Source organism: Herpailurus yagouaroundi, unplaced genomic scaffold (assembly GCF_014898765.1).
Source record: "Herpailurus yagouaroundi ecotype Mexico unplaced genomic scaffold, PumYag 77, whole genome shotgun sequence".
NCBI lineage: Eukaryota > Metazoa > Chordata > Mammalia > Carnivora > Felidae > Herpailurus > Herpailurus yagouaroundi.
The window spans coordinates 31997513-32012199 of record NW_024412388.1 but is presented as its reverse complement, the minus strand read 5'-3'; the positions used below and the strand labels follow the sequence as shown (position 1 = coordinate 32012199).

General features: G+C 38.9%; 1 protein-coding gene and 1 pseudogene across 17 annotated transcripts in view; one reads left to right on the top strand and one right to left on the bottom strand.

Annotated features, from left to right (window-relative positions):
- SCMH1 (Scm polycomb group protein homolog 1) overlaps nucleotides 1-14687 on the top strand; it is a 170118-nt gene that overhangs the window by 130037 nt on the left and 25394 nt on the right. The window lies entirely within an intron of this gene.
- LOC121027291 (protein-associating with the carboxyl-terminal domain of ezrin-like) lies at nucleotides 582-13575 on the bottom strand (annotated as a pseudogene).

Sequence of the window (14687 nt, the reverse complement as noted above, 5' to 3'; positions counted from 1 at the left end):
TACTCATCCTTTCCATTTGGGGGTGCTCCCTGTTTACTGATCCCTTGCAGAATCCTTCCAGCATTACAGTAATCCTGCCACCACTCAAATACGTGTGCAACTGCTCTGATTTTTTTTTTTTTTTCCTAGTGAAAATAGTCTTTCTTGGATATTTAGAAAACAGGATTGTGGGAGATATTTCTCATTAAGAACTTTGGTACACTATAACACATGAGGAAGAGTCAGTAACTGCCCCGGGTCCCACAGGGCTATTCGCTCAGCACGACTGTAACCCGATAAGCTGCCTAAGCAGCTTAAAATCGTTTATATACCTTATAGCTAAATTTTTTTTCCATAAGTTATATTTTATAGTAGAACTTAATTACTCTTTTCTGACTGTTCAAGAAATGGCACAAAATTAAGCTAATCAACTTGGGTATTTGTATTTATTTTTCTTCTCTCCTGGGGAGTAAATTCAGCCTTTCCACAGCCACTTGGTTGCACAGAGCTCTTAGTCAAACGCACACGGCTCTTCCTCGGAGAAACCAGAGCTGTGAGCCTCTTCACTGCCTGGGACTCTCAGCCGCCACTCAAGGAAGGGCTCACACTTGAGTTAGCACAGGCTGGAAAAAGAGCTCCTGGAAGGGCAAAAACAGGGTGCTCCGGTGGTTTTTATCTGTGGAGCCTGCTGTTGAGGTATTAGTTTGATTTTTTTTTTCCTTAAAGGAATCCTTTTTCCTACAGTGTAACCGCCACACATTGTCACCAGTACCGTCTTCCTAGTTCGACTTCCCTTCCCCTCCCCAGCCTTCAGACTCTCCCGCAGTAATTTCTGCTGCAGCAAAGTTTGAGGAAAGCTGCATCATTGGTGGGACATCATCTTATTGGGAACCATCATCTCTGTCCTCAGTTCAGGTAAAATAAGAATAGTGGCTGCAGGCTTCATTTCCAGGATCATATCAACAAACCCATCCAACTCAAGATCTTGTAGTGGCTTCTTTTTTACTTGAATTGGCAAGCTCTCCTCAACCCAGTTCTGATGGAACCGTAAACCTCCTTCCTTGTGACACTTCTGGCAGTTTGGTTTGGTCTGGCTCGTCCCCACTCTGTGCAAGACTGGTCTTTTGGGGTGGGCTTGATTTCAAAGGCTTGGACTCTTCGGTGAGTGGAAGCAGAATAGGAATGGCCTTTTGCTCCCCTGAGGTGACAGGTCTCTTGCAGAGTGAGCAGTGGTTCCACTCTAGGGTTTCTCTTAGGATCTTAGCTGCTCGGTGCTAAGTCATCCCACAGTTCCCCCTCTGCACTAGTGAGTGAGTGGGGCCTTGGCAGCATCCAAGGGTTCTGTAGGACAGATCTGTGCTTTGACAGTTTGGTTTGCAGACACCCTTGGCTTGCTCCACTGAGGCAACTTTTTACAACTGGATGGGAAGTTTTCACTGTCTTCTGAGGTATTTTTTACATCTGAGGTTCTGTTTGTGGGAAATTCAATAGGCTGAGAAAATCACTCACTTTCTGAAGAAAGGTCAATACTTGTAGTCGAACTTGAGGCAGTGCGTTTGAAGACGTTGGTTCTTTCCTCCTCCCACAATCACCTCTGGTCCAAGTAAAGAGACCACCGTTGTCAGGCTGTGACGAGTAACTGCCACAGTGGAATCACGGGTAGCATGCCGGCCTGGTAATACCTGTGACGAGGTGACTTTCTTCAGCTGCTCCTGAGTGAAGTGCTCCACATAAGCCTCCAGGTGAGAAAGTGCTCATCGTGACCCTCAAACAGCTGGAGCGGCACGGGGATCACCTGTGACTGGAACGGGGCCAGCAAGAGCCAGCAAGGGAGTTCTGGGGTTTCTCCCTGTGCACTGTCTTTTACGGAGCCAAGCAGATGAGGAAGAAAACTTTTAAAGGCTGCTGGCTCTGCACACACCAACTGGTTAAGCAGAAGAGGCACCAACCATGATGCTATTAATTCCTCTCACGAGCAGCTGAAACTCGAAGAATTCTGATTTTTTTTCCTCTTTACTCTTCAACATTAAACTTTTCAAGAAATTCACAACTTCTAGACCATCGTTCCTGAGGAGGTCATGGGCAAGGTGCAGAGTGCTGGCTGACATCTTGGAATGGGATAAAGCAAAATCTGTTGAAAGCTGAGGAGAACATCCACCAAAACGGAGACCCAGAGCTACAGTTATTTTCCAGAGAGTGCCTTCTCCCTCTTCTCAGACTGACCAAAGCAAACACCAGCCCATACAAACCCAAACAAAGCCCAGGCTGATTTTTTAGCATCACTGGTGGTGGCAAACTTGGTGCTGTGAGAGTGAACATGATTTTTGGAGACCAACCAATGAACATTTGATTCAGAACAAAGTGTGGTGACTATTTTTTTATCTGTCTCCATTTCATAAACCAGCCATCTATGAAGGTAACTGAAAGAGCTACACCAGTAGAATAGATTAACAGTCTCCCAGTGGGGTAACTATAAAGAATAATTCTCATTTCTTTTTTTTTTTATTTTTTATTTTTTTTTTATTTCGAGAGAGAGAGCCTGAGCAGGGGAGAGGCAGAGAGAGAGAATCCCAAGCGGGCTTTGCATATCAGTGCGGAGCCTGAGGCCTGGCTCGATCCCACAAACCACGAGATCATGACCTGAGCCGAAACCAAAAGTCAGACACTTAACTGACTGAGCCACCCAGGTGCTCCTCTTTTTTTAATTTTATTTATTTTGAGAGAGAGAGAGAGAGAGAGGGGGAGGGAGGGGCAGGAGAAAGGCAGAGAGAGAATCCTAAGCAGGCTCCACACTGAGACCACAGACCGATGTAGGGCTCGATCCCACAAACCATGAGATCATGACCTGAGCCAAAACCAAGAGTTGGATGCTTAACTGACTGAGCATGTACCCATGTACCCCATGAATAACACTCATTTCTTAGGTGTAAAGTAAAGATACGTGTGTGAAACCTTACTCTGCTTACTCTGCAGATTCTCTACCTTCTTTAGAGATATTTAAGCAATTGGAATAGTCCCCAGGGAAGTTAGCATAGTCTTTTTCTTAGAGTTAACTATGTCTCCACCCAAATCCTGGAATGTTAGAGCTTGAAGGGAAGGCCAGCTATAGTTTCTTCTCCAGCTAACCATTGGAAGACAACATAGCCTACCTGTGGTATTTATGTCCAGTTCTAGTCAGGGTCTTATCACATATTTCTCCAAATACATCATCTGCATCTAGCCCCAGCCAATGACTGGGTTTGCTTAGTCTAAAAGAGTGTCATTAGATTAATGAAACAGTGGCCTTTGCCCCTAAGCTCCATGGATGAGGAAGAAAAACACAGATGAACACTTTTCTATGAATGAATAGAAATATTGATTATGTTTTCCAACCCCTAGATGCCTGTATATTTGCTTGGTTTGCCCCATATCATTCTGGATACCTCTAAGGTGCCTAGTTGTCTTTTCAACATTACCTGGAAGACCCACATTAGTGGATCGCTTTGGCAATATTAAGAGCCTTTTCTGGTTCCATACAAATTTGAGGATTGTTTGTTTTAGCTCTGTAAAGAATGCTGGTGTTATTTTGATAGGGACTGCATTGAATATTTAGATTGCTTTGGGTAGTATTGACATTTTAATGATATTTGTTTGTCCAATCCATGAGTATGGAATGTTTTTCAAGTTTTTTGTGTCTTCTTCAATTTCTTTCATAAACTTTCTATAGTTTTCATTGTATAGATTTTTCACTTCTTTGGTTAGGTTTATTCCTAGGTATCTCATGGTTTTTGGTGCAATTGTAAATGGGATCGATTCCTTGATTTCTCTTTCTGCTGCTTTGTTATTGGTGTATAGAAATGCAACTGATTTCTGTACATTGATTTTATGTCCTGCGACTTTGCTGAATTCATGGATCAGTTCTAGCAGTTTTTTTGGTGGAGTCTTTTGGGTTTTGCACATAGTGTCATGTTGTCTGCAAAGAGTGAAAGTTTGGCTTCCTCCTTGCCAATTTGGATACGTTTTATTTCTTTGTGTGACAACCCACTTTAGAAGCTGAAGATTTAACTCTTCTTAATCTCCTTGTCACTTACCCAACCACACACACTTCCCTATCTTAATACCATGATATTATAATTTTGATTAGATTGAAAGTCAGTATTTTGTCATTGTAATTTGTGGAATGCTATTCTCAATTGAACCAAGTAGTGTACTATGATTATTCTTCCTTTGTTGCACATTTTGTTTTCAGAGTAAATCTTGTTGATTTCTTTATGTGTTTATTTTGCTAGATAGTTATTAATTCAACCTTAAGCTCTCTTACTACTATGTATATCTCTCTTTATGTTCAAGCACATTATATATTCTATCCATTTCAAACCCTTAAAAAGAAGTCTCTTTTGGAGCCTTCTGAGTTTCTCAACATCCTCTTCTCCCACCATTTGTGTTATTCCCGGTTTGCTCCTTCCCATGCCTTTATTTTCCCATGTAAGTCTTTCATAGATATGCATGTTTAATTTTGCATGAAACCTATTTGTTCTCTTTGAAGCTTCTTTTCATCAGTAGTATTCTGCAATCTCACCTGAGATGTGAGTATTTTTACTTGCCATGCTGGACACTTCATGTGCCCATCCATTCTTTAGTTTCTTGAAATTTTCTTAAATTCTTTTTTCAGTGACTTTGTCCCACTTCTTTGTCTCCCTTCACTCCTTCTGGCACACATGTTATTCAAATGTTGAACCTCTTGAACTCGTAGTGTAATATTATTAATCCTCTTTATTCTTATCCCTATTCTCCTTGACGTTTTGCTCAACTTTTGTCAAAGCTTACCTCAACTGTATCTTCCAGACTTTGTATTTAGTTTCTTGTGTCTAGCATCTTACTTTTAAAGTATCCTTATTCATTATTCTAGTGGCATTTTCCAAAGGGTGTTTGGTGGAAAACCAGTCCTGCAAAATTATCTGCCTAAAAAGATCCTACATACATTTAGGAAATTGGTCATATACACTTAGTGTATGTGACTTCCCCACTCTTGGATATTCGCATCTGCTGTGAACTCTTTTTTGTTTTCTGAATTTTTTACTAGACTGGTTTTTTTTTTTTTTTTTTAGGTTCACAACAAAATTGAGCAGAAGGTCCAGAAATTTTCCATATACCCCTGCCTCCACACATGCACAGCCTTCTCTATTATCAGCATTCCCCCAACCAGAGTAGTAAGTACATCTGTTTCAAGTGATCAACCTCTATTGAAACATCATTATCACCCAGGGCCCGTAGTTTACATTAGGGTTCTCGTGTGGGGTTGTACATTTTGTGGGTCTTCACAAATGTATAATGGCATGTATCCACCATCAGAGGGTAATACAAAATATTTTAACCGCCCTAAAAAAACGTACATGCTTTGCCTATTCATCCCACCTTCCCCCCTAACTTCTGGCAACCACTCATCTTTTTGCTGTCTCTGTAATTTTACCTTTTCCAGAATGTCATGTATTTGAAATTATGCAGTATGTAGCCTTTTCACACTGACCTTTTCACTTAGTAATGTGCATTTAAATTTTCTTCATGTCTTTTCATGGCTCATTTCTTTTTAGGGCTGAATGACATACCATTGTCTGGCTGTATCACAGTTTATTCACCTACTGAAGGACATCTTGTTTGCTTCCAAGTTTGGGCAATTATGAATTAAGCGGCTGTAAACATCCATGTGCAGATTTTTGTGTGGGCATAAATTTTAAATTCCTTTGGGTAAATACCAACGAATGAGATTGCTGGTCATAGGGTAAGAGCGTGTTTAGTTTTGTAAAGTATGGCCAAACTGGCTTCCAAAGTGGCTGTACCATTTTGCACTCCCACAAGCAATGAATGAGAGTTGCTTTTGCGCCACATCCTCGCCAGCATTTGGTGGTATTAGTGTTCTGGATTTTGGCCATTCTAATAGGTGTGCAGTGGCATTTCATTGTTGTTTTATTTTGCATATCCCTAATGATATACACACACACAAGGGAAAGCGTCTTGTCATATGTTTATTTGCTATTTGTGTATCTTCTTTGCTGAGATAGCTAACAGTTTTTAATTGGGTTCATTTTCTTATTGCTGGCTTTTTAAAAATTCTTTGCATATTTTGGAAAACAGTTCTTTATCAGGTGTACCTTTTGCAGATTTTTCTCTCCCTCTGTGGCTTTTCTTCTCATTATCTTGATTGTGTCTTTCACAGAGCAGAAGATTTCAATTTTAATGAATCCAGCTTATCAACTATTTCTTTCATGGATCACACCTTTGGTGTTATATCTAAGAAGTCATTGCCACACCCCAAGGTCATTCTCATTTTTTCTCCTGTTTTATTTTCTAGGAGTCTTATAGTTTTGAATTTTACATTTAGGTCTGTGACCTATTTTGAGTTAATTTTTGTGAAGGGTATAAAGTCTGTATCTAGATTCCTTTTTTTTTTTTTTGCATGCAGCTGTCCAATTGTATCAGTGCCACTTGTTGAAATGACCGTGTTTTTCTCTATTGTATTGCCTTCGTTCCTTTATCAAAGATCAGTTCACTGTATTTATGTGGGACTGTTCTTCAGCTTTCTGTCTGTTCTTTGATCTATTTGTCTATTCTTTCACCAATACTATACTGTCTTGATTACTGTAGCTTTCCAATGAGTCTTGAAGTTAGGTAGTTTCAGTCCTTGTTCTTCTCCTTCAATATTGTATTGACTATTTAGATGTTTTTTGCCTCTCCATATAAACTTTAGATTCATTTTCTCAGTAGCCACAAAATAACTTGCTGGGATTTTGATTGGGATTGCATTGAATTGTAGATCAAGTTGGAAAAAACTGACATCTTGACAATATTGGATCTTCCTGTCTGTGAACATGAGATATCTCTTCATTTGTTTAGTTTCCTCTTTCTTTATTTTTTTATTATGATAAGTGTACTCTTTAATTCCCATCACCTATTTCACCCATCCCCCTACCCAGCTCCCCTCTGGTAACAATTAGTTTGTTCTCTGTAGTTAAGAAGGGGTTTTTTTTTATTATTATTCATCAGACTTTGTAGTTGTCCTTATGTAAGTTCTACATATTGTGTTAGGTTTATTCCCAGTATTTTATTTTTGGAGGTACTAGTGTGAATGTATTGTGTTTTTAATTTCAGATTTCACTTGTTTCTTGCAATTTGACTTTTGTATATTTACCTTGTATCCTGCAACTTTGCTATAATTGTTTATTAGTTCCAGGATTTTTTTTTTGTCAATTCTTTTGCATTCTCTACATAGACATTTGTGTCATCTGTGAAAAAGAGAATTTTATTTCTTCTTTCCCAATCTGTGTACCTTTTATTTCCTTTTCTTATTACATTAGTCAGGACTTCTGGTACAATAATGAAAAGTTGTAGTGAGAGGGAACATGCTTACCCTGTTCCTGATCTTAATGGGAAAGCTTCTGGTTTCTCACCATTAAGTGATGTCAGCTGAAGTTTTTTTTGTAAATATTCTTTATCAAGCTCAGGAAGTTCCCCTCTAGTCCTTATTTGCTGAGAGTTTTTATCATGAATCAGTCTTGGATTTTGTCAGATGTTTTTTCTGCATCTATTAATATGATCATGTAATAGTTTTTTTTTTTAGCCTGCTTATGTGATGTATTACATTAATTGATTTTTTAATGTTTTGAACCAGCCTTGCACACCTGAAATTAATCTCATTTGGTTGTAGTGTATATATATATATTTTTTAATGTATTGTTGGATCAGATTTGCTACTAATTTGTTGAGGATTTTTACATCTACAGACATTGGTCTGTAATTTTCTTTTCTTGTAATGTTTTTCTCTGGTTTTGGTATTAGGGTAATGCCAGTCTCCTAGAATGAATTATGAAGTATTCTCACTGCTTCTGTTTTCTAAAAGAGCTTATAGGTAATTGGTAAAATGTATTTTTTAAATTTTTTTTTCAATGTTTATTTATTTTTGGGACAGAGAGAGACAGAGCATGAACGGGGGAGGGGCAGAGAGAGAGGGAGACACAGAATCGGAAACAGGCTCCAGGCTCTGAGCCATCAGCCCAGAGCCCGACGCGGGGCTCGAACTCATGGACCACGAGATCGTGACCTGGCTGAAGTCGGACGCTTAACCGACTGCGCCACCCAGGCGCCCCTAAAATGTATTTTTTAAATACTTAGTAGAATTCACCAGTGAATCCATCTGAGTCTGGTGCTTTCTATTTTGGAAGAATATTAATTATTGATTCAATTTCTTTAATAGTTATTGGCATATTCAGATGATCTTTTTCTTCTTGTGTGAGTTTTGGCAGACTGTGGATTTCATGGATTCGTCCATTTTATCTAGATTATCAAATTTGTGGGCCTAGAATTATTCATAGTATTGCTATGTTATCCTTTTAATGACTATGGATCCGTAGTGGTGTCCCCTCTTTTATTTCTGATAGTAGTGATTTGTGTCATTTTTTTTTTAATTTGGCCTGTCTAAAGGCTTTTGATACTATTGATCTCTTCAAAGAACCAGCTTTTGGTTTCATTGATTTTGTTGTTCAATTGACTTCTTGTTTTCAGTGTCATTGATTTCTGCTATTCTTTATTATTACTTTTCTTATGCTCACTTTAGATTTAATATGCTCTTTTTTTCTAGTTTCCTAAAGTAGAAGCTTAGATTTTTTTTTTTAATGCTTATTTATTTTTGAGGGAGAAAGAGACAGAGTGTGAGCAGAGGAAGGGCAAAGAGAGAGGGAGACACAGAATCCGAAGCAGGCTCCAGGCTCTGAGCTGTCAGCACAGAGCCCAAAGCGGGGCTCAGACCCACAAGCTGCAAGATTGTGACCTGAGCTGAAGTCGGCCATTTGACTGACTTAGCCACCCAGGTGCCCCAAAGCTTAGTTTATTGATTTCAGATCTTTCTTCTTTTCTAATATGTATATTCAATGCTATATATTTCCCTCTATCCACAGCTTTTGCTGCACCCCAGAAATTTTGATAAGTTGCATTTTTATTTTCATTTAGTTCAAAATATTTTTAAATTTATCTGGAGATTTATTCTTTGACACATGTGTTATTTATATATATATATATATTGTTTAACCTCCAAGTATTGGGGGGATTTTCCACCTATATTTCTATTACGGATTTTTTGTTTATTCCATTGTGGTTTAAGAGCAAACATTGTATGATTTCTGTTCTTTTAAATTTATTAAGGTTTATTTTATAGCCCAGTGTGTGGTCTGTCTTCATGAATGTTTCATGTGAGCTTGAGAAGAATGTGTGTTCTGCTGTTGCCGAGTGAAATAACCTACAGATATCAATTATATCCAATTGATTGATGGTGCTATTGTCTTCAACAATGTACTTACTATTTTCTGCCTGCTGGTTCTGTCCATTTCTGAGAGAGAGATGATGAAATCTCCAATTAAAATAGTGGATTCATCTGTTTATCTTTGGAGTTCTATTAATTTTTACCTCGGACTTTTTTTTTGTTTTTTGATTTATTTGTTTTTAATAGAGAGAGACAGAGCACACGTGGGGGAGGGGCAGAGAGAGAAGGAGACACAGAATCCAGAGCAGGCTCCAGGCTCCGAGCTGTCAGCACAGAGCCTGACATGGGGCTCGAACTCACAAACCATGAGATCATGACCTGAACCGAAGTCGGATGCTTAACTGACTAAGCCACCCAGGTGTCCCTTTACCTCTGACATTTTGATGGTCTGTTGTTAGGTGCATATACCATAAGAATTGATATATCTTCTTAGATAAATGATGATTATATCATTATGTAATGCCCATCTTCATCTGCAATAACTTTCCTTGCTCTGTAGTTTACTCTGTCTGAAATTAATATAGTTATCTTTCTTTCTTTTAATTAGTGTTAGTATGGTATATCTTTATCTCTTCGCTTTTCATCTATATGCCTCTTTATAGTTAAAGTGAGTGTCTTGTAGACAACATAGAGTTGGGTCTTATTTTTTGATCCACTTTCAGAATCCCTTTTAACTAATGTATTTAGACCATTGATATTTAAAGTGATTATTGACATAGTTTGATAAGTACCATATTTGTTGAGTTTCCTATTTGTTGCCTTTGTTTTTTGTGCCTATTTTTGTCTTCCACTTTTTCTCTGCCTTTGGTGGTTTTAAATGAGCATTTTATATGATTCCATTTTTTTCTCCTTTTTTAGAATATGTTATACTTTATTAGGGTTTGTTTTTTTTTTTTAAGTTTATTTATTTGAGACAGAGTGTGAGTTGGCGGGGCAAGGGGCTGGGGGGAGGTGGGCAGGGAGAAAGGGAGACATAAAATCCCAAGCAGGCTCCCCACTGTCAGCACAGAGCCCGAGGCAGGGTCAAAACTCATGAAACTGTGAGATCGTGACCTGAGCTGAAACCAAGAGTTGTATGCTTAACCAACTGAGCCACCCAGGTGCCCCTCTTTTTTAGTGATTTCCCTAGAATTTACAATATGCATTTATAATTAATCCAAGTCTACTTTCAAATAGCACTATACCACTTCACAGATACAATAACAAGAAATCCTAATTCCTCTTTTCCATCCCTTGTATGATTGCTGTCATTCATTTCACTTACACATAAGTGTTAGTAAGTATATACATAACACGTACAAATATATTGTTGTTATTTCTATTTTGAACAAACTGTTATCTGTTAGATCAGTTAAGAATAAGAAAATAAGTTTCTATTTGCCTTCATGTATGTCTTCTACAGTGCTCTTTATGTAGAGTTGAGTTTCTGATTGATACTATTTTCCTTCTCTTCAAGGAACTTCTTGAACCTTTTTTGCAAGATAATCTACTAGTAATAAAGCAACAAGCTCCCTCTTTTTTTTTTTTTTTTTGGTCTGAGAAAGTCTTTATTTCTCCATCACTTTGGAAGGATAATTTTTCAAGGTACAGAATTCTAGGTTCGTGGATGTTTTCCCTCAACACTTTATTTCACTCCAGTGTTTTCTTGCTCACGTGGTTTCTAAGGATGTAAGTTTTGGTGTTGCTCCTCTATAGGTGAGGGGGGTTTTCAAGATATTTTTCTTCATTTTTTGATTTTCTGCATTTTTATATAATATGCTTAGTTGTAGCATTGTTTTTGGTATTTCTCATGCTTTATGTTCTCTGATCTTCCTAGATCTATGGTTTGGTGTGTGATATTAATTTGCAGAAATTCTTCTGTCCTTATCCCTTCAAAAATTTCTTTTGTTCCTTTCTTTATTCTCCTTCTGATATTCCTGTTATGTGTATACTGCACCTTTTATAGTTATCCCACAGTTCCTGGATAGTCCCTTGGGAGTTTTTGTTTTGTTTAGTTTTTTTAGTTTTTTTTTTTTTTTTTTTTTTTTATCTCCTTGCTTTTCAGTTTGGGAAATTTCTATTGAGATATCATCAAGCCCAGTGATTCTTTTCTTGGCTATGCCCACTGATAAGTCTACTAATGAGTCCATCAAAGGCAGTCATTTCTGTTGCAGTAAACATTGCAACAGATCTCTAGCATTTCTTTTTGATTCTTTCTTAGAATTTCCATCTCTTCATTTACATTGCATATCTGTTTTGCATGCTGTCTACTTTATTCATTAGAGCCCTTAGAAAAAATCATAGTTTTAAATTCCCAATCTAATAATTCCAACATCCCTGCCTTGTCTGAGTCTGGTTTTTACGCTTTCTAGTCTAAGGCTAGTTTCTTATGTGTATGCTTTAGTCTTATGCTCTGTCTCTTAAAACTGCAGTTTTTGCCTTTTAGTATACCTTGTAATTTTTCTCTTGATAACCAGATATGATGTACTAGGTAAAAGGAGTTGTTGTAAATAGGCCTTTACTAATGTGATGGTAAGGTTCTGGGAAAGGAGGAAGTGTTCTATAGTCCTATGATTAGGTCTCAGTCTTTGCGGGGGGTGGGGGGGCGTGGGGAAGGGCTGTGCCCCTAAAGTATGAACTTCACCAGTATTTCTTATCCTCCTTGCCCTTAGGTGGGACAGGATGGCTGGAGGAGGCTAGAATTGGGCATTTCCCTTTCTCCCAGGTAGGTTAGGCTCTATCAAATCCCAGCAGGTTAAGCTCTGGTAAAATAGTTTTACCTGAGGGCAGGCCTTGTTAAGGCCAGTCTACTCTTCTGTAGACTCTTGCATGTTTTTAAAATGGTTCCTTTTCTGCACTCACTGATGGAAGCATGAGGGGATTTTTCTGTAAGACTGTGAGAATGTGGTTGAGCTCCTAAAGGTAAAACTCACAAAAGTGTGGGACACCTCCCCCTCAATGACTGGGTTTCTCTAGAGTTTTTAACTCTCAGACTTGTCCACACTAAACTTCCAGCAATTCATCAGTTACGTTTAGATTTTCCTGCCTTGGCATTGGTTACTGTGGAAAGTGTCTGCTCATGGGTTTCTGCTTGGTAAAATGTGGTTTTCTGTATTCTCCCATTTGTCTCCAAACTTGGGTGGCATCAGTTTGCCCTGTGACCTCACTTCTTTGAAGGATCTAAAAAGGATTGTTAATTTTTCATTTTGTTCAGCTTTTCACTTGTTGTTAGGATAGAATAGCCACTTCCAAGCATTTAACATACTGAACCCGTCTCCAATTTTTTTACAGCCTCTGATTTCATGGATGCAGTAGAAAACCAAAACATGACAATTATAAATTTTAATATTTTAATATTTAATATAAAATTTATACATTTTAAGAACAGGGCAAAAGCATAAACTATGAAAGAAAGGCATATAACCTTTTATATACCAGAAAAAGGTGATACCTTATTAAAATTAAGACAACTCATCTCTCTTCCACATGGCATCATTTGGAGTAGCTCATTTGGGACTAGAGGATCCAGTTCCAAGATGGTTCATTCACATGGCTAGCAAAATTGGTGCCGGCTATTGGTTCTTCTCTACACGGACCTCTCCAGAGGGTAGTTTGGGCTTCCTCATACCATGGTAGGTGAGTTCCAAGAGCAATTGTCCCAAGAGACAAGAAGTAGAGACTTCCATTTTCTTAAGACTCAAGGCCTCTAATTAGCATAGCATCATTTCTACCATATTTTACTCATTAAGCAGTCATAGAGCTCAGATTCAAGAGAAGGAGAATAGACTCCACTCTTCTATAGGAAGAGGGTCAAAGAATTATGGACCATATTTTAAAGTCACCTCAGTCTACTCTCTGGACATAATTCATTTACATTTTTCCTGCCTGGGAAATTTATTTTCCCCTTGCAAGAGTCTCCATTAAAAGTCTCTTACCTTTACAAATCAGGCTCTGGATCTGGGATCTCATCATCTAAATCAGATGCAGGTGCAGATGAGACCTCCCGGGTGCAGATTGTCAGGCATAGCTCCTTGAGTGTCGTTCCTCTCAATCTGAAGACCTGTGAACTAAAGAAAAATGCTGTCTGCTCCCCACGTAGCCCACCTACAGTGGTGGGACAGGCATTGGGTAACTTACAGATACACCCATCCAACCGGGAGTAGTCCCTGGCCTGTAGAAATTCTGAAATCCAGCCGGGCGCATGTTGCCAGCTCCTTAATTAGACCCAATATTACTTTCTTGGGACTGTTTTCCATGGCTCTCAGCTTTGTCCTCTGAATCATCCTTCCTTTTCCACAGAAAACTGAGATTGCTTTCTTGGTCTTCATCCCGTCTGTGAAAGGTTTGGGTCTAAAGGCTTCTTCTGTTCATTCTGTACCATTTCTGTCCCTTTTAGTCTGAGCTGCCAATGCTTCCACCACAATGAGTCTCTTAGAAACTTGAGGGGTTTACTAGGAATACTATTGGGATTTTCTTCATTAGACAAAGGCACAACCAAAATCTCTTGAAGATCAGCTCTTCTCTACTTTGGGCTTCCTCTGTGGCTGCTGTGAGACAATGCTCTTGAGAGTCTTAGGAACTCCTACAGTTTAAGGGAAAAAATCTGCAAGACTGACCCCTAAGATTCTTAGAGGGCCCTTTGGTCAGAAAGAGTCTACGAAGCATAGTCTTAATCATTCTGGCACTTTAATAAAATATTTTATTGCCCCGTCTGGATTTGACCCTTTCATAACTTAGAATTATTTGCCTTCTGGAAGGACTAGAAATGAGAAGCAATTTTATTTGTGGGCTTTTTAAATTTGTATATATTTTTTAAGCTCATCTTTCTCATTCTGCATTTTTATCATAGGCAATGAGAAGCCACCTTGCACTTTCATTACTTTGTCTAGAAGTCTCTTTAGCTATTTCACGAAGCTCACCAGGTACATTTATTTCCTAGTCCCCTGTTACTGCAGATGACAGTGTCATCAAACTCTAAATCACTACCTACCCACGTGGCCCCTGTCCTCTGTCTTCCAATAAGATTTTCCTCTCTTGCCTTAGGCTTTCACTGACAGCCTTCTCAAGATCTTATAGGCTTCCATTCTCGAAGCATTGCCAGCTCAGACTAATGAGGACAGAGATGGTACAAAATGAAAAGAACTGCTTGACCCCCCCCTCCCCCCCGCCGCCTTTTACAGGCTTCTGTTCAAGCCCCTTTCTGCTTTCGCTCACACCCTTTTTGTGGCCCTTCATGCTTCTTTCTGCTTTCCAGTCTCAAAGCCAATGCCATGTGTGTTAGGTTTTTGTTACTGCGGTACCCTATTTCTGGCACCACTGTCTCTTCCAGTCATCTTTTGCTACATAGCAAACCACCACAAAACTTCATGGCTTAAAACAACGACGTGGGCAGGGCTAGGTGGCAGCAGCTTGTACCCGTTCCATGTGGTGTCCGCTGAGG